This window comes from Pongo abelii, chromosome 14 (assembly GCF_028885655.2).
Source record: "Pongo abelii isolate AG06213 chromosome 14, NHGRI_mPonAbe1-v2.0_pri, whole genome shotgun sequence".
NCBI classification, from domain to species: domain Eukaryota; kingdom Metazoa; phylum Chordata; class Mammalia; order Primates; family Hominidae; genus Pongo; species Pongo abelii.
In genome coordinates this window covers 4,463,967-4,484,966 of record NC_071999.2, presented here as the reverse complement: position 1 = coordinate 4,484,966, position 21,000 = coordinate 4,463,967, and positions in this window count along the sequence as shown.

Below are 21,000 nucleotides of genomic sequence, written 5' to 3'. Positions count from 1 at the left end.
CCATTTCATTACATATTCCATTCCACATTTCATTCCACATCCAATTCCATTCCATTCCATATTCCATTCCACATTCCATTCCACATTCCATTACATTCCACATTCCATTCCACATTCCATTCCACAGTCCATTCCATATTCCATTCCAAATTCTATTCCACGTTCCATTCTCATTCCATTGCGTTTCTTTACACATTCTATTCCACAATCCATTGCATTCCAATTCACATGCCATTCCACATTCTATTACAAGTTCCATTCCAATGTCCGTTAAATTCCTTTCAACATTCCATTCCATTCCATTTCACAATCCATTCCATTCCAATCCACATTTCATTCCACGTTTCATTCCATTCCATTGCACATTCCATTCCACATTCCATTCCACATTCCATTCCATTCCTTTCCACATTCCATTCCTTTCAATTCCATTCCATTCCACTTTACATTCCACATTCCATTCCATTCCTTTCCCCGTTCCATACCATTTTCCATTCCATTCCATTCCACGTTCCATTCCATGTTACATTGCATTCCATTCCAGGTTCTATTGCACACTCCATTCCACATTCCATTCCACATTCTATTCCGTTCTATTCCACATTCCATTGCACAACCCATTCTACATTTCATCCACTTTCCATTCCACATTCCATTCCACTCCATTACAAGTTCCATTCTACACACCATTCCACTTTCCATTCAATTCCACTCCACGTTCCATTCCACTTTCCATTCCATTCCATTCCACGTTCCATTCCATATTACATTGCATTCCATTCCAGGTTCTATTCCACACTCCTTTCCACATTCCATTCCACAATCTATTCTGTTCTGTTCCACGTTCCATTCCAGAACCGATTCTACATTGCAATCCACTTTCCATTCCACATTCGATTAAATTGCCTGCCACTTTCCATTCCACATTCCATTCCATTCCATTCCGCACTCCGTTCCACATTCCATTCCACATTCCGTTCCTTTCCATTTCACATTCCATTCCACATTCAATTCCACTTCCCATTCCACATTCCATTCCACTTCCCATTCCACGTTCCATTCGATTTCATTCCATGTTCGATTCCACATTCCATTAAACTTTCCATTCCACTTTCCATTGCACATTCCATTCCGCATTCCATTCCGTTCCATTCCACATTCCATTCCATATTCCATTGCATTCCGTTCCACTTTCGTTTCTTTTACACTCCACTTTTCATTCCACATTACTTTCCATTCCATTCCACATTCTATTCCAAGTTCCATTCCATTCAAATCCACGTTCCATTCCACGTTTCATTCCACATTCCATTCCACATTCCATTCCTTACCATTCCGCATTCCATTCCACATTCCATTGCACATTCGAATCTATTCCATACCACATTCAATCCCACATTCCATTCCGTTCCATTCCACATTCCGTTCTCATTCCAATACATTACATTCCACATTCCATTCCACATTCCGTTCCATTCCATTTCACATTTCATACCACTTTACATTCCACTGCATTCCACATTCCATTCCACATGCCATTCCACTTTCCATTCCATGTTCCATTCCACCTTCCATTCCACGTTCCTTTCCATTCTATTCCACGTTCCATTCCATTCCATTTGACGTTTGTTTTCATTCTGTTCCATTTTCCATTCCACATTACATTTCTCATTCTGCTCAACATTCTATTTCGCTTTAAATTCCATTCCATTCCATTCCATTACACATTCCATTCCGTTTCATTCCACATTCCATGCCATTCCATTCCACATTCCTTTCCAAATTCCATTCCACATTCCATACCACTCCATTCTATTCCACATTCCATTCCATTCAATTGCACAATCCATTCCACATTCCATTCCACATTCCATTCCAAGTTCCATTCCATTGCATTCCACATTCCAATCCATTCCTTTCCTCATTCCATTGCATTGAATTGCACATTCCATTCCATTCCATTGCATTCCATTCCACATTCCATTCCATACATTTCCATTCCACAATCAATTCCATTCCATTACACATTCCATTCCTTTCCATTCCATTTCAGAGTCCATTCCATTAAATTCCAAATTCCTTTGCAGATTCCATTCCACATTGAACACCATTCCATTCCACATTCAATTCCTTTCCGTTCCAAACCATTCGATTCCACATTCCATTTCATTTGATTCTACATTCCATTCCATTCCATTCCAGAATCCATTCCATTCCATTCCACAATCGATTCCTTTCCATTCCTCTCCACTTTCCATTCCACTTTCCATTCCACTTTCCATTCCACTTTCCTTTACTCGTTCCACTCCACGTTTCATTTCACATTCCATTCCATGTTCCATTCCATTGCATTCCATGTTCCTTTCCTCATTCCATTCCTCATTCCATTCCATTCCATTTCACTTTCCATTCCATGGCGTTCCACATTCCATTCCACTTTCCTATCCATTCCATTCCATTAAAAACCACATTCCGTTCCATTCTATTCCTTTCCATTCCTCATTCCATATCACAATACATTGGATTACATTCGAAGTTCCATTCAATTAAATTACACATGCAATTCCATTCTATTTCATTGCGTTCCACATTCGTTTTCACATTCCATTCCATTCAATTACACATGCAATTCCATTCTGTTTCATTCCATTCCTCATTCCATTTCACATTCCATTCCATTCCATTCCACGTTCCATTCCAATCCATTCCACGTTCCATTCCACATTCCGATCCATTCAATTCCACAGTCCATTCAATATTCCATTCCATTCCATTCAACTTTCCATTCACTTCCGTTCCATTCCATGTTCCATTCCATTCCATTTCACATTCCATTCCTTTCCATGCCAAATTCCATTCCATTCCACATTCGATTCCATTCCATTCCACATTCCATTCCATTCCATTCCATTGCATTCCGCTTTCAATTCCATTCCATTCCTTTCCACATTCCATTCCACTCCACTCTCCATTCCATTCCATTCCACATTCGATTTCACATTTCTTTCCATTCCATTCCACATTTCATTCCATTCCATTCCATTGCAGTTTCCAGCCCACATTCAATTCGATTCCATTCCATTCCATTCACTTCCATTCCATTCCATTGCAGTTTCCAGCCCACATTCAATTCGATTCCATTCCATTCCATTCACTTCCATTCCACATTGCATTCCATTCCATTCCACATTCAATTCCATATTGCCTACCATTCCGTTGAACATTCCATTCCACTTTCCATTCCCATTCATTCAATTCCACATTCCATTCCATTCCATTCCTCCATTCTACATTCTAATCCATTCCATTCCACATTCCTTTCTATTCTGTTCCACATTCCATTCCATTCCATTCCACATTCCATTTCAAATTCCATCCCATTCCGTTCCACATTGCATTGCAAATTCCATTCAATTACATTTGACATTCCGTTCCAAATCCCTTTCCATTCCATTCCACATTCCATTGCATATTCCATTCCATTCCATTCCACATTCTTTTCCATTTCATTCCACATTCAATTCCATTCCATTCCACATTGCATTCCATTCCATTCCGTTTCATGCCACATTCCATTCCATTCCATTACACATTCCATTCCTCATTCCATTACATTCCATTCCACGTTCCATTCCACTTTCCATTCTATTCCATTCCACATTCCATTCCAATCCACTCCACATTCCATTCCACGTTAAATTCAATTCTCTTCCACGTTCCATTATACATTGCTTTCAGTATTCCATTCCATTCCATTCTATTTCATTCCACCTTCCATTCCACATTCCATTCCACATTACGTTTAGTTCCAAGACATTCCATTCCACCTACCATTGCACATTCCATTCGACATTCCATTGTCTTCCAATCCATTCCATTCCGAGATCCATTCCACATTCCCTTCCACATTCCATTCCATTCCATTCAACATTGATTTCCAATCCATTCCCTTCCATTCCACATTCCATTCCATTCTTTTCCACATTTAATTCCATTCCATTCCATTCCACATTAATTTCCATACCATTCCACCTTCCATTCCACTCCAAACTATTTCATATTCCATTCCACATTCAATTAAATTCAATTCCACATTCCATTCCATTCCACATTCCATTCCATTCCGTTCCACATTCCATTCCATTCCATTCCACGTTCCATTGCCTTCCATTCCACATTCCATTCCATTCCATTCCACAATCCATTCCCCATGCAATTCTCTTCCATTCCACATTCCATTCAATTCCATTCCCATTCTTTCCACATTCCATTCCATTCTAGTCCACATTTCATTTCATTCCCTTCCATCCAACATTCCTTTCCATTCCATTCCAACTTCGATTGCATTAAAATCCATTCCATATTCCATTCCGCATTCCATTCCGTTCCATTCCACATTCCATTGCATTCCATTTCATTCCATGTTAAATTCCATTCCATTCCACATTCCGTTCCCTTCCATTCTACATTCCACTCCCTTCCATTCCATTCCATTCCACTTTCCTTACATTCCATTCGTTTCCATTCCACATTCCATTCCATACCACATGCCATTCCAATTTCCATTCCAAATTCCACTCCGTGTTGCATTCCATTCCATTCCATTCCACATTCCATTTCATTCCATTCCATTCCACATTGCATTCCACATTTCATTTCATTCCATTCCATTTCATTCCGCATCCCATTCCGTTCCACTCCGTTCCACATTCCATTCCATTCCCTTCCACATTGCATTCCAGTCCATTCCACATTCCATTCCACGTTCCATTCCTAGTTCCATTCCATTCCATTCCACTTTCCATTCCACGTTCCATTCCAAAATCCATTCCATTCGATTCCACGTTTCATTCCATTTCATTCCGCATTCCTTTCCATTCAATTCCACATTCCATTCCATCCCATTCCACATTCCATTCCACATTCCGTTCCACCTTCCATTCCACTTTCCATTCCACGTTTCATTCCATTCCATTCCACGTTCTATTTCATGCCGTTCCACGTTCCATTCCACATTCCATTTCGCGTTCCATTCCATTCTATTCCATTCCATTCCACACCCCATTTTCTTCCGTTCCACATTCCATTCCATTTCACATTCCATTCCATTCCATTCCACATTCCATTCCACATTCTGTTCCACATTCCATTCAGTTCCTTTCTACATTCTATTCCACACTCCATTCCACATTCCATTACACATTCTATTCCGTTCCATTTAACATTCTTTTCCACATTCCATTACACATTCTATTCCATTCCATTACGCATTCCATTCCACATTCCATTCCATTCCATTTCACATTCCATTACTTTCCATTTAACTTTCCTTTCCACATTCCATTCCACATTTCTTTCCATTCCATTCCACATTCCATTCCACATTCCTTTCCTTTCCATTCCACATTCCATTGCATTCCATTCCACATTCCATTCCACATTCCATTCCTTTCCATTCCACATTCCATTGCATTCCATTCCACATTCCATTAGACATTCCATTCCACATACCATTCCTTTCCATTCCTCATTCCATTCCATTCCATTCAACATTCCGTTCCACATTCCATTCCTTATTCCATTCCATTCCATTACACATTTGATTACAAACTGCATTCCACTCCATTTCACATTCCATTTCATTCCATTCTACGTTCCATTCCACGTTGCTGTCCACGTTCCATTCCACATTCCATTCCTTATTCCATTCCCTTCCTTTCCAATTTCAATTCCAGTTTCCATTCCACATTACATTCCACATTCCACTCCACATCCCATTTCACATTCCATTCCACATTCCATTCCACGTTCCATTCCATTCCATTCCACGTTCCATTCCACGTTCCATTCCACATTCCACTCTACATTCCATTCAATCTTCCATTCCATTCCATTCCACGTTCAATTCCAGTTTCCATTCCACAATCCATTCCATGATCCATTCCACATTCCATTGCATTCCATTCCACGTTCCCTTCCAAGTTCCATTCCACTCCATTCCACATTCCTTTCCACATTTGATTCCACTTTCCATTCCTAACCATTCTACGTTCCATTCCATTCCATTCCACATTCCTTTCCATTCAATTCCACATTCAGTTCGAAATTCCATTCCACATTCCATTCCATTCCTTTCTATTACACATTCCATTCCATTCAATTCCACATTCCATTCCATTATATTTCGCATTCCATTCCATTCCAACCGAAATTCCACTACATTCCATTCCATTCGACTTTTCATTCCATTCCATTCCACATTCTATTCAACTCCATTCCACATTTCAATCCAAGTTCCACTCCATGTTGCATTCCACTTTCCATTCCACATTGCATTCCACGTTCCATTCCCTTCCGTTCCACATTCCATTCCATTCCATTCCACTTTCCATTACACGTTCCTTTCCACATTGCATTCCTCGTTTCATTCCACGTTCCATTCCACGTTCCATTTGTTTCCACTGCACATTCCATTCCTTTCCACTGCACATTCCATTCCATTGCCTTACACATTCCACTCCTTTCCATTCCATTCCATTGCACATTCCATTCCACATTCCTTTCCCTTCCATTACAGATTCCATTCTATTCCATTCCACATTTCATTCCACGTTCCATTCCACTTTCCATTCCATTCCATTCCATTCTATTCCACATTCCATAGCATTCCATTCCATTCCACTTTCCATTCCACATTCCATTCCACATTCCATTCCTTTCCATTCCACATTCCATTCCATTCCAGTGCACATTCCATTCCATTCCGTTACACGTTCCATTCCATTCCATTCCACATTTCATTCCATTTTCCATTCCATTCCATTCCACTTTCCATTCCATGTTCCATTGCACGTTCCATTCCTCATACAATTCCACATTCCATTCCACTTTCCAGTCCATTCCATTCTACATTGCATTGCACATTCCATTCTACGTTCCTTTCTGCTTTCCATTCCACCTTCCATTCAAAGATCTGTTCCATTCCATTCCATGCCATTCATCATTCCATTCGAGATTCCATTCCATTCCATTCCACATTATATTCCATGTTCCATTCTTCATTCCATTCCACGTTCCATTCCACTTTCCATTCCATTCTAATCCACATTCCATTTCACATTCTATTCCATTACACTTTCCGTTTTACTTTCCATTCCACATTCCATTCCACATTCCATTCCATTATATTACATTCCATTTTCCATTCCACATGCCATTCCTTTCCATTCCACCATCCATTCCATTCCATTACACTTACCATTCCATGTTCCATTCCACTCCACATTCCATTCCATTCCATTCCACCTTCCATTACATTGCATTCCATGTTGCATTCCACTTTCCATTCCTTTCCACGTTGCTTTCCACATTCCATTCCACATTCCTTTCAACATTGCATTAAACATTGCATTGCCTTCCATTCCACATTCCATTCCACTCCATTCCAATTTCCATTCCATTCTATTACGCATTTCATTCCATTCCATTCCACATTCCATTCAACCTTCCATTCCATTCCATTCCATATTCCATGCCACATTCCTTTCCACATTCCATTCCATTCCATTCTACATTGCATTCCACAATCTATTAAACAATCCATTCCATTCCATTCCACATTCCATTCCACATTCCATTCCATCTCATTCCACATTCCGTTCTACTTTGCATTCCGTTCCATTCCACTTTCCATTACATTCCATTCCACGTTCCATTCCATATTCCATTTTATATTCCATTCCAAGTTCTGTTCCACATTCCATTCCACGTTACATTCCAAGTTACGTTCCATGTTCCATTCCAATCAAGTTCCATTTCACATTCCATGCCATTCCATTCCACGTTCCATTCCACATTCCATTCCACTTTCCATTCCACGTTCCATTGCACACTCAATTCGACGTTCCATTACACATTCCATTCCACTTTCCATTCCATGTTTCATTCTTTGTTCCATTCCATTCCATTCCACGTTCCATTACACATTCCATTCCACTTTCCATTCCATGTTTCTTTCTTTGTTCCTTTCCATTCCATTCCACGTTCTATTCCACATTCCATTCCACATTCTGTTCTATTCCATTCGAAAGTCCATTCCACATTACATTACATTCCATTCCACATTCCATTCCATTTCATTCAAAATTCCATTCCACATTGCATTCCACATTCCCTTTCACATTCCACTCCATTCGTTTCCACATTCATTTCCACATTCCATTCCATTCCATGCAAAATCCCATACCACATTCCATTCCACATTCCATTCCATTCCATTCCAGATTCCATACCACATTCCATTCCATTGCATTTCCCGTTCCATTCCATTCCATTACACATTCAATTCCACATTCCATTCCACGTTCCATTCCATTCCATTCCACGTTCCATTCCACTTTCCATTCCATTCCATTCCAAGTTCCATTCCACGTTCCATTGCATATTTGATTCTACATTCCATTCCACTTTCCATTCCACATTCCATTGTACGTTCCATTCCATTTTCCATTACATTGCATTCCACTATCCATTCCACTTTCCATTCCACTCCATTTCACTTTCCATTCCACATTCCATTACACGTTGCATTCCTCTTTCCATTCTTTTCTATTCCACGTACCATTCCACATTGCTTTCCATTCCACGTTCCATTTCACATTCCATTCCTCTTTCCATTCCACATTGCACTCCGTTTTATTCCACGTGCCACTACACATTCCATTCCACAGTCCATTTCACATTCTATTCCATTCCATTCCACATTCCATTCTAATCCATTCCACATTCAATTGCATTCCATTCCACATTACACTCCACTTTCCATTCCCTTCAATTCCATATTGCATTCCACATTCCATTCCATTCCATTCCACATTCTGTTCCACATTCCAATCCATTCCATTTCACTTTCCATCACATTCCATTCCACATTCCATTCCACATTCCCTTCCATGTTCCATTCCATTCCATTCCACGCTGCATTCACCTTCCATTCCACTTTCCATTCCACATTCCATTCCACGATCCATTCCATTCCATTCCACGTTCCATTCCACGTTCTACTCCACAATTCATTCCACATTCCATTAAACATTCCGTTCCACATTCCATTCCATTCCATTACAGATTGCATTCCATTGCAGTCCACATTCCATTTCACATTCCATTCCATTCCATTTAAACCTTCCAATCCATTCCATTCCACATTCCATTCCACCTTCCATTCCATTCCACATTTCGTTCCACATTCTAGTCCACACTCCATTCCATACCATTCCACATTCTATTCCTTTCCATTCCTCTTTCCATTCCACATTACATTCCAAATTCATTTCCACATTCCACTCCACATTCCATTCCATTCCATTCCACATTGCATTCCACATTCCATTCCGTTGCCTTCCACATTCCTTTCCACATTCCCTTCCACATTCCATTCCAAATTCCATTCCACATTCCATTCCTATCCATTCCACGTTCCATTCCACGTTCCATTCCATATTCCATTACACGTTCCATTCCACTATGCATTCCATTCCATTCCAGGTTCCATTCCACTTTCCATTCCATTGCATTCCACGTTACATTCCACGTTCCACTGTACATTCCATTTCAAATTCCATTCCACATTCCATTTCACGTTACTTTCCACGATACTTTTCACATTCCCTTCCATTGTGTTCCATTCCACATTCCATTCCACATTCCATTACACGTTTCAGTGCACATTCCATTGTAGGTTGCATTACACATTCCATTCCACGTTCCATACCACGTTCCAATCCATGTTCCATTCCATTGCTTTCCACGTTCCATTCCACGTTCCATTGTGCATTCCATTCCATTTTCCCTTCCACGTTCCCCTCCACATTCCATTCCACTTTAGATTCCATTCCAGTCCACATTCCTTTCCACATTCCATTCCATTTCATTCCACATTCCATTCCACATTCCCTTGCACATTTCATTCCCCATTCCCTTTCTCATTCTATTCCATACCATTCCACATTCCATTCCACATTCCATTGCATTCAATTACACATGCCATACCACAATCCATTCCACATTGCATTCCATTCCATTCCACATTCCATACCACATTCCACTCCATTGAATTTCACGTTCCATTCCATTACATTACACATTCCATTCCACATTCCTTTCCACGGTCCATTCCATTCCATTCCACGTTACATTCTACTTTCCATTAGACTTTCAATTACATTCCATTCCACGTTCCATTCTACAATCCATTAGAGGTTCCATTCCACATTCCATTGCATTGCATTCCACGTTACATTCCGCATTCCATTGTACATTCCATTTCAACTTCCATTCCACATTCCATTTCACGTTACATTCCACGATACATTCCACATTCCCTTCCATTGTGTTCCATTCCACATTGCATGCCATTCCATTCCACGTTCCATTCCACGTTTCAGTGCACATTCCATTCTAGGTTGCATTACACATTCCATTCCACGTTCCATTCCACGTTCCAATCCATGTTCCATTCCATTCCTTTCCATGTTCCATTCCACGTTCCATTCTGTGTTCCATTCCATTTTCCCTTCCACATTCCCGTCCACATTCCATTCCACTTTAGATTCCATTCCAGTCCACATTCCTTTCCACATTCCATTCCATTTCTTTCCACATTCCATTCCACATTCCCTTGCACATTGCATTCCCCATTCCCTTTCTCATTCTATTCCATACAATTCCACATTCCATTCCACATTCCATTGCATTCAATTCCACATGCCATACCACAATCCATTACACATTCCATTCCATTCCATTCCACATTCCATACCACATTCCACTCCATTGCATTTCACCTTCCATTCCATTACGTTACACATTCCATTCCACATTCCATTCCACGGTCCATTCCATTACATTCCACGTTCCATTCTACTTTTCATTAGATGTTCCATTACATTCCATTCCACGTTCCATTCTACTTTCCATTAGAGGTTCCATTCCATATTCCATTCCGCGTTCCATTCCATTCCATTCCACATTAAATTCCATATTCCGTTCCATTCCATTCCACATACCATTCCATTCCATTCCACATTCCGTTGCATTCCATTCCACTTTCCATTCCACTTTCCATTGCACGTTCCATTCCGCGTTCCACTCCACATTCCATTCCACTTTCCGTTCTACGTTCCATTCCATGTTCCATTCCCTGTTCCATTCCATTCTATTCCACGGTGTATTCCACATTCCATTCCATTCCATTTCATGTTCCATTCCACTTTCCGTTCCACGTTCCTTTCCACGTTTCATTCCACATAACTTTCCATTACATTTCACGTTCAGTTCCACATTCCATTCCATTCCATTCCAAGATGCATTCCACTTTCCATTCCGCGTTCCATTCCATTCCATTCCACGTTCCATTCCACGTTGCATTCTATGTTCCATTGCATTCCATTTCACTTTCCATTCCACTTTCCATTGCATTCCATTCCAAGTTCCATACCACAGTCCATTCCACATTCCATTGCATTCCATTGCAAGTTACATACCACAGTCCATTCCACGTTCCATTCCACATTCCATTCCGTTCCATTCCACTTTAGATTCCACAATCCATTCCACATTCCATTCCAATTTCCATTCCACATTCCATTAAATTCCATTCCACATTCCATTCCACATTCCATTCTATTCCATTCCACACTCCATTCCACATTCATTTCCACACTCTATTCCATTCCCTTCCACATTCCATTCCACATTCCATTACACATTTCATTCCACTTTCCATTCCACGTTCCAGTCGATTTAATTCCATGTTCCATTAAACATTCCATTCCTTTCCATTCCACTTTCCATTACACATTCCATTCTGTTCCATTCAACGTTCCATTCCACATTACATTCCACATTCCAATACGTTCCATTGCACATTCCATTCCACCTTCCATTCCATTCCACATTTCATTCCACATTCTATTCCACACTCTATTCCCTACCATTCCACATTCCACTCCTTTCCATTCCACGTTCCATTCCACATTACATTCCAAATTCATTTCCACATTCCATTCCACATTCCATTCCACATTCCATTCCGTTCCCTTCCACATTCCCTTCCACATTCCCTTCCAAATTCCATTCCACATTCCATTCCATTACGTTCCTCGTTCCATTCCACGTTTCATTCCACATTCCATGCCATGTTCCATTCCACGTTCCATTCCATTCCATTCCACGTTCCATTCCACTCCATTCCACGTTCCATTCCACTTTCCATTCCATTCCATTCCACTTTAAATTCCACATTCCATTTTACATTGCATTCCAACTTCCATTCCACATTCCATTTCACGTTACGTTCCACGATACATTCCACATTCCCTTCCAATCAAGTTCCATTCCACATTGCATGCCATTCCATTCCACGTTCCATTCCACATTTCATTCCACGTTTCAGTGCACATTCCATTCTACGTTGTATTACACATTCCATTCCAAGTTCCATTCCACCTTCCATTCCATGTTCCATTCCATTCCATTTTACTTTCCATTCTACGTTCCATTCCGCATTGCGTTCCACTTTCCCGTCCACATTCCATTCCACATTCCATTCCCCATTCCATTCCACTTTAAATTCCATTCCACTCCACATTCCTTTCCACATTCCATTCCATTTCATTCCACATTCCATTCCACATTCCCTTGCACATTGCATTCCCCATTCCCTTTCTCATCCTATTCCATACCATTCCACATTCCATTCCAGATTCCATTCCATTCAATTCCACATGCTATACCACAATCCATTCCGCATTCCATTCCATTCCATTACATTCCATACCACATTCCACTCCATTGGATTTCACGTTCCATTCCTTTACATTACAAATTCCATTTCACATTCCATTCCACCGTCCATTCCTTTCCATTCCACGTTCCATTCTACTTTCCATTAGACGTTCCATTCCATTCCATTCCACGTTCCATTCTACATTCAATTAGATTTTAAATTCCATATTCCATTCCGTGTTCCATTCCATTCCATTCCACATTAGATTCCATAATCCATTCCATTCCATTCCACATTCCATTCCATTCCATTCCACTTTCCATTCCACTTTCCACTGCACGTTCCATTCCGCTTTCCATTCCACATTTTGTTCCACGTTCCATTCTACGTTCCATTCCATGTTCCATTCCATTCTATTCCACAATCTATTTCACTTTCCATTCCATTCCATTTCACTTTCCATTCCACATTCCATTCCATGTTTCTTTCCTCATTACATTCCACGTAACTTTGCATTACATTTCACGGACAGTTCCACATTTCATTCCATTCCATACCAAGATGCATTCCACTTTCCATTCCACGTTCCATTCCATCCCATTCCACGTTCCATTCCACTTTTCATTCCACGTTCCATTGCATTCCATTTCACGTTCCATTTCACATTCCATTGCATTCCATTCCAAGTTCCATACCACATTTGTTTCCACATTCCATTCCGTTACATTTCACTTTCCATTCCACAATGCATTCCATTCCAGTTTGCATTTCACATTCCATTAAATTCCATTCCACAATCCATTCCACATTCCATTCCATTCCACACTACTTTCCACATTCCATTCCACACTCTATTCCATTCCTTTAAATATTCCATTCCACATTCCATTACACATTTCATTCCACTTTCCATTCCACGTTCCAGTCGATTTAATTCCATGTTCCATTAAACATTCCATTCCATTCCATTCCACATTCCATTCCACATTCCATTCTGTTCCATTCCACATACCACTCCACATTCCATTCCACATTCCAATCCATTCCATTCCAGATTCCATTCCACTTTCCATTCCATTACATTCTACATTCCATTCTCATTCCATTGTATTCCATTCCACGTTTCATACCAGATTCCATTCCATTCCATTCCACATTCCATTCCACTTTACTTTCCACGTTCCATTCCAAGTTCCATTCCACGTTCCATTCCACGTTCCATTCCATTCCATTCTACGTTGCATTCCATTCCAGTCCACGTTTATTTCATTCCGTTCCACATTTCATTCCACGTTCCATTTCACTTTCCATTCCGCATTCTATTTCACTTTCCATTCCATTCCATTATATTGCACATTACGTTCCATTACATTACACATTCCATTCCACTTCATTCAACATTCGATTCCACATTCCATTCCACATTCCATTCCATTCCATTCTGTTCCACTTTCCATTGCATTGCATTACACAATAAATTTCACATTCCATTCCACATTCCATTACACGTTCCATTCCTTTCCATTCCACTTTCCATTCCATTCAATTCCACGTTCCATTCCATTCCAGTCTATTCCATTCCATTCCACATTCCATTCCATTGCCTTCCACATTCCATTCCATTGCATTACACATTCCATTCCACTTGCCATTCCACGTCACATTCCATGTTCCTTTCCATGTCCCATTCCTCCTTCATTTCCTTTCCATTCCACATTCCATTCCATTCCCTTACACTTTCCATTCTATTCCATTCAACATTCAATTCCATGTTCCATACCATTCCATTCCATGTTCCATTCCAATTTCCATTCCACATTCCATTCCACATTGCATTCCAAGTTGAATTCCATACTCCATTCCACATTCCATTCCGTTCCATTCCACATTCCATTACACACCACATTCCACATTCAATTCCATTCCATTCCACATTCCATTCCACACTCCATTACACATTCCTTTCCACATTCCATTCCGTTCCATTATACATTCCATTTCACACCCCAATCCACTTTCCATTCCGTTCCATTCCATTCCATTCCACATTCCATTCCACGTTCCATTCCATTCCATTCCGAATTCCATCCCATTCCAATCCATTCCATTCCTGATTCCTTTCCATTCTGTTACCCATTGTATTCCACTTTCAATTCCATTCCATTCCCCATTCCATTCCAGTTTCCATTCCATTCCAATCCACGTTCCATTCCATTCCATTCCATTGTACATTCCATTCCACGTTCCATTCTACATTCCATTCCGTGTTCCATTCCATTCAATTCCATGTTCAATTCCACATTCAATTCCACGTTCCATTCCAGGTTCCATTCCAAGTTCCATTACAAGTTCCATTCCACTTTCCATTCCGTTCCATTCTACGTTCCATTCCACATTACATTCCACTTTCCAGTCTTCATTCCATTACACATTCCATTCCACATTCCATTCCGCTCCATTCCACCTTCCATTCCACATTCCATTCCTCATTCCATTCTTCGTTCCATTCGATTCCATTCCACATTCCATTCCACATTGCATTCCATTACAGTCCACATTCTAATCGACATTCCATTCCATTCCATTCCACATTCCATTGCATTCCAGTCCACTATCCATTCCACTTTCCATTCCACGATAAATTCTATTGCATTCCACCTTCCATTACACATTCCATTATAGAATCGATTCCACATTCCATTCCATTCCATTTCACATTCCATTTCACATTGCATTCCAGTCCACATTCCATTCAATTCCATTCCACCTTCCATTCCATTACATCCCTCATTCCATTCCATTCCATTCCACATTCCATTCCATCCAATTCCACATTCCATTCCACTTTCCATTCCACATTCCATTCAGTTCCAATCCACATTCCATTCCAAATTCCATTCCTCTTTCCATTCATCATTCCATTCCGCATTACATTCCACATTCCATTCCACATTGCATTCCATTACAGTCCACATTCTAATCGACATTCCATTCCATTCCATTCCACATTCCATTGAATTCCAGTCCACTTTCCATTCCACTTTCCTTTCCACGATTAATTCTATTGCATTCCACCTTCCATTCCACATTGCATTATAGAATCCATTAAACATTCCATTCCCTTCCATTTCACATTCCATTCCACATTGTCTTCCATGCCAGTCCACATTCCATTCCACATTCAATTCCATTCCATTCCACATTCCATTCAATTCTATTCCATATTCCATTCCATTCCATCCCTCATTCCATTAAATTCCATTCTACATTCCATTCCATCAAATTCCACACTCCATTGCATTCCATTCCACATTCCATTCCACATTCCATTCCACATTCCATGCAGTTCCATTCCACATTCCATTCCACATTCCATTCCTCATTCCATTCTGCATTCCATTGGATTCCATTCCAAATTCCATTCCACATTGCATTCCATTACAGTCCACATTCTAATCGACATACCATTCCATTCCATTCCACATTTCTTTGCATTCCAGTCCTCTTTCCATTCCACTTTACATTCCACGATCAATTATATTGCATTCCACCTTCCATTCCACGTTCCATTATAGCATTGATTCCAAATTCCATTCCATTCCATTTCACATTCCATTCTACATTGCCTTCCATTCCAGTCCACATTCCGTTCCTCATTCAATTCCATTCCATTCCACATTGCATTCCATTCCATTGCACATTTCATTCCATTCCTTTCCACTTTCGATGCCACATTCCATTCCATTCCATTCAAAATTATATTCCACGTTCCATTCTACATAACATTCCACGATCCATTCCACATTCCATTCCATTCCATTCCACATTCCATTGCACATTCCATTCCATTCCATTCCACATTCTATTCCACATTCCATTCCACGTTATATTCCATTTCACGTTCCATTCCACGTTCCATTCCATTCCATTCCACATTCCATTCCATTCCATTCAATTCCATTCCACTTTCTATTTCACGTTCCATTCCACATTCCATTCCACATTCCATTCCATTCCATTCCATTCAATTCTGCATTCCATTCCACATTCCTTTCCATTCCCTTCCACCTTCCATTACATTCCATTCCACGTTCCATTCAACATTCCATTCCATTTCATTCCACATTCCATTCCACATTCCATTCCATTTCATTCCACTTTTCATTATATGCCATTCCATGTTCCATTGCATGTTCCATTCTACTCTCCATTATATTGCATTCCACCTTCCATTCCTGATTCCATTCCTTTCCATGTTGCTTTCCACTTTCCATTCCACATTCCATTCCACATTCCATTGCATTCCATTCCACATTCCATTCCATTCAATTTCACTTTCCATTCCATTCCTTTTCACATTCAATTCCATTCCACATTCCATTCAAAATTCCATTCCATTCCATTACACTTTTCATGCCACATTTCATTCCACATTGCATTCCATTCCATTCCAAATTGCTTTCCACATTCCATTCCATTCCATTACACATTCCATTCCACGTTCCATTACTTTCTATTCCACCTTCCATTCTACGTTCAATTCCACAATCCATTCCATTCCTTTCCACGTTCCGTTGCACATTCCACTACACATTTCATTCCATTTCCCATTAACTTTCCATTCCACATTCCATTATATTCAATTCCACATTGCATTCCAGATTGCATTCTATTCCAGTACGCATTCCGTTACACATTCCATTGCATTCCCTTTAAAAATTCCATTCCGTTCCATTCCACATTCCATTCTACATTCCATTCCATTACATTCCATTCCACATTCCATTCCACATTCCTTTCCATTCCAAGTTCCATTCCGTGTTCCATTCTGTGTTCCATTCCGCATTCAATTCCACATTCTACTCCACTTTCCATTCCATTCCTTTCCATTCCATACCACGTTCCATTCCAGATTCCATTCCATAGCATTCCACATTCACTTCCACACCATTCCATTCGACATTCCATTCCATTCCATTCCACATTCCATTCCATTCCACATTCTATTTGATTCCATTCCATTTCAACCCACATTCCATTTCACAATCCTTACCATTCCGTTACATTCCATTCCGGATTCCATTCGATTCCATTCCACATTCCATTGGACTCCATTCCATTGCAATCCACATTCCATTCCTTTCCACATTCCATTCCATATTCCATTCAATTCCATTTCATTTTCCATTCCACATCCCATTCCATTCCATTTCACATTCCTTCCCATTCCATTCCATTCCACAATCCATTCCTTTCCTTTCCATACCATTCGACGTTCCATTCCATATTCCATTCCTTTCCATTTCATTCCATTAGAAGTTTCATTGTACTTTAAGTTCCACATTCCATTTCGTTCCTTTCCATTCCATTCCACGTTCCATTCCACATTCCATTCCACCTTCCTTTCCATTCCTTTCCATGTTCCATTCCAAATTCCATTACACAATCCATTTCATTCAATTCCACGTTCCATTCCTCATTCCATTCCATTCCATACCACACATTCCATTCAATTCCATTCCACATTTCATTCCATTCCATTCCACATTCCATTCCATTCCATTCCATTCCATTCCATTGTATTCCACATTCCATTCCACACCATTCCATTCGACATTCCATTCCATTCCATTCCACATTCCATTCCATTCCACATTCTATTTGATTCCATTCCATTTCAACCCACATTCCATTGCATTCCAGTGCATTCCACATTCAATTCCATTCCATTCCATTCCAAATTCCAATCCATTGCATTCCAATTTCCATTCCACATTCCTTTCAATTCCATTGCATTCCATTCCACTTTCCATTCCACATTCCATTCGACTACATTCCATTCAATGACACATTCCATTCCTTTCCATTACACATTCCTTTTCGTTCCATTCCACATTCCTTTCCATTCCATTCCTTTCCATTCCACATTCCATTTCAGATTCCATTCTACATTCCATCACACATTCCATTCAATTCCATTCCATTCCATTCCACTTTCCATTCCACATTCCTTTCCATTTCATTCCACTTTCCATTCCACATTCCTTTCCATTCCATTGCTTTCCATTCCAAGTTCCATTCCATTACATTCCATTCCATTCCACAATCCATTCCATTCCATTAAATTACACATTCCATTCAATTCCATTCCACATTCCATTCCATTCCACTCCATGGCATTCATTTCCACATTTCATTCCAGATTCCATTCAACATTCCATTCCATTCGAATCCACATTCCATTCCATTCCACTTCCCATTCCATTCCATTCCACATTCCATTCCACTACATTCCACATTCCATTCCACATTCCATTCCATTGCATTCCACATTGCATTCTGATCCATTCTGCTTTCCATTCCATTCCAAATTCCATTCCATTCCATTCTATTACATTATATTCCACATTGCATTCCACATTCCATTGCATTCCAGTCCACATTGCATTCTGATCCATTCCTCATTCCGTTCTATTCTAAATTCCATTCCATTCCATTCCAATCCATTCCATGCCACATTCCATTCCATTCCATTCCATTCCTTTCCACATTCCATTCCATTCCATTCCATTCCATTCCACATTCCATTCCATTCCATTCCATTCCACATTGCAAACCACGTTCCTTTCCATTCCATTCCATTTCATTCCACATTCCATTCCAAATTACATTCCATGCCATTTCACGTTCCATTGCACATTCCATTCCACATTCCACTCCATTCCATTCCACATTCCAATCCACATTCTATTCCATTCCATTCCACGTTCAATTCCACATTCCGTTCCACTTTCCATTCCAATCCATTGCATTACATTCCATTCCACATTCCATTCCACTTTCCATTCCACTTTCCATTTCATTCCATTTCACATTCCATTCCACATTCCATTCCATTACTTTCCTCATTCCTTTGCATTCCATTCCATTCCATTTCACATTCCATTCCTTTCCATTCGATTGCTTTCCACATTCTATTCCACGTTCCATTCCACGTTCCATTCCATTGCATTCCATTACATATTCCATTCCATTTCACATTCCATTTCACATTCCATTCCACATTTCATTCCATTCCATTAAACTCTATTCCACATTCCATTCAATTCCATTCCACATTCCATTCAAGATTGCATTCTCTTCCACATTCCATTCCAGATTCCATTCCATTCCACATTCCATTCCAAATTCCATTCCATTACATTCCACATCTCAATCTACATTCCATTCCATTCCATTCCGCATTGAATTCCACACTGTGTTCCATTCCACTTTGCATTCCATTCCTTTCCATTCCACTCCACATTCCATTCCACGTTCCATTCCACTCCATTCTACTTTCCATTCCATTCCACTTTCCATTTCATTCCATTCCATTCCACTTTCCATTCCATTCCATTCTATGTTCCATTCCATTCAATTCCACGTTCCATTCAATTCCACGTTCCATTCCATTTCATTCTGCTTTCATTCCACTCCATGTTCCATTCCATTTCATTCCACGATGCATTCCACCTTCCAGTACACGATCTAATCCACGACCCATTACATTCCACTACACGTTCCATTCCTCCCTCCATTCCACATTCCATTCCATTCCATTCCTTTTTCCATTCCACTTTCCATTCCACACCATTCAAGTTTCCATTCCATTCCACTTTCCATTCCATTCCATTCCACTTTCAATTCCATTCCTTTCCACATTCCATTCCATTCCATTCCACGTTCCATTCCACTTTCCATTCCATTCCGCTTTCCATTCTATTCCATTCCACATCCCATTCCATTCCATTACACTTTCTATTCCATTCCACGTTCTATTCCATTCCATTCCACGATCCATTGCAAGTTCCATTTCACGTTCCATTCCATGTTCCATTGCATTCCATTCCACGTTCCATTATTTCTACCATCCAAATTCTATTCCATTCATTTCCACTTTCAATTCCACATTCCATTCCACATTCCATTCCATTGAATTCCACATTCAATTCCACATTCCATTCCAATTCACATTCCATTCCACATTCAATCCCATTCCATTCTACATTCCATTCCATTCCATTCCACATTCCATTCGTTTCCGTTCCACATTCCATTGGATTCCATTCCATTGCAATCCTCATTCAGTTCCATTCCACATTCCATTCCATATTCCATTCTATTCCATTTCACATTCCATTCCACATTCCTTTCCTTTCCAGTCCACATTC